We start from the raw sequence: 1,988 nt of genomic DNA, 5'->3' as shown, positions 1-1,988 counted from the left end.
CCAATAGGGTTGACAGGAGAATCTGGTGGTTCACCGTATCAAAAGCAGCAGACAGATCCAGCAAAATAAGTATAGAAGATTTGGAAGCCGCTCTTGCCAGTCTTAGGGCTTCAACAACTGAAAGCAAGGCAGTCTCGGTCGAATGTCCACTTCTGAAGCCAGATTGGTTGCTGTCCAGGAGGTTGTTCTGTGTGAGAAAGGCTGAGACTTGATTGAACACAACTTGTTCAAGTGTTTTTGGAATGAAAGGTAGAAGGGAAACCGGTCTGTAGTTGGGTTAAGAGTGGGTTTCTTAAGAAGTGGGGTTATACGAGCCTGTTTAAATGAGGAGGACAAAGGAGGGAGGAAAATGTTTTAAAGAGCATGCGAGAGTTAGGCGAATTGTTAATTTTGTTGTGATAGTATGTCTTTTTAGCAGTGGAGGCATTAGCAGAGAATGAAGAGAGAAGTGATCGATATACATTAAGGTCAGTAGGATTTTGTGATTTGCGCCATACTCTTTCTGCAGCTCTGAGCTTAGAACGATACTCACGGAGAACATCAGATAGCCAAGGGCCAGAAGAGCTGGTATGAGCTGGGCTAGAAGACAAGGGGCAGACAGTGTCTAAACAAGACGTAAGATTGGAGCAGAAAGTATCAGTAGCACGGTTAACATCAAGAGATGATAACTGTTCAGGGGAAGGAAGCAAAGATGAAACCATAGCAGATAGCCGGGAGGGTGAGAATTAGCGTAGGTTATGTCGAAAAGTGACATGTGTTGGGTCAGGAACCATGTTGAGGTTAAGAGTGAGGAGGAAGTGGTCCGAGGTGTGTAGTTGAGTAACCAGTACATGATCAGTGGAGCAGTGTCGTGTGTAAATAAGGTCCAGTTGGTTGCCTTATTTGTGATTAGCCGTAGTTAACACTCGCTCGAGTCAAAAGAAGCAAGAAGAGTGTGGAAGTCTGCAGCCTGAGGTTTATCTAGGTGGATGTTGAAGTCTCCAAGCATAACTAGGGGAGTACCATCCTCAGGAATTATTAATATTAATACTTAATAATTAAGTATTTCAGTCCCATTTTATTAACCAATGTCTCTGCTACTGACCTTCAACGATCAAATTCAACCTACTAAAAATTACACATTTGTGTTTGATTTTTGTTATTGCTGAAGAGTGTTGAACTTTCTTCTCCTGCGCCCTCTACTGTACAGATGTGAATTTACATTTCCTTCAGCCTGAGGCTCTGAAGCTGAAGCGAACTTGGGTTCTGCAGCAGGACAATGATCCAAAACACACCAGCAAGTCCACCTCTGAATGGCTGAAGAAAAACAAAATGAAGACTTTGGAGTGGCCTAGTCAAAGTCCTGACCTGAATCCTATTGAGATGCTGTGGCATGACCTTAAAAAGGCGGTTCATGCTTGAAAACCCTCTAATGTGGCTGAATTACAACAAATCTTCATAGATGAGTGGACCAAAATTCCTCCACAGTGCTGTAACAGACTCATTGCAAGTTATCGCAAACGCTTGATTGCAGTTGTTGCTGCTAAGGGTGGCCCAACCAGTTATTAGGTTTAGGGGGCAAACACTTTTTCACACAGGGCCATGTAGTTTTGGATTTTGTTTTCCCTTAATAATAAAAACCTTCATTTAAAAACTGCATATTGTGTTCACTTGTGTTATCTTTTACTAATATTTAAATTTGTTTGATGATCTGAAACATTAAAGTGTGACAAACATGCAAAAAAATAAGAAATCAGGAAGGGGGCCAACACTTTTTCACACCACTGTATACACACACACACATTCACCTGCTGTCTCTCTCTCTCTCTCTCACAATAAGAGTCAATTGTCTCTCTCTGTGTCTGTCTGTCTGTCTCTCTGTCTGTGTGTGTGTGTGTGTGTGTGTGTGTGTGTGTCTGTCTCTCTGTCTGTCTGTCTGTCTGTCTCTCCGTCTCTCTGTCTGTCTATCTGTCTGTCTGTCTGTCTCTCTCTCTGTCTGTCTCTCTGTC

The sequence above is a fragment of the Sinocyclocheilus grahami genome, unplaced genomic scaffold (genome assembly GCF_001515645.1).
Source record: "Sinocyclocheilus grahami isolate Dianchi unplaced genomic scaffold, SAMN03320097.WGS_v1.1 scaffold869.1, whole genome shotgun sequence".
Classification (NCBI taxonomy): domain Eukaryota; kingdom Metazoa; phylum Chordata; class Actinopteri; order Cypriniformes; family Cyprinidae; genus Sinocyclocheilus; species Sinocyclocheilus grahami.
The sequence above is the reverse complement of the archived record's forward strand: the minus strand, read 5'-3'. Positions refer to the sequence as shown.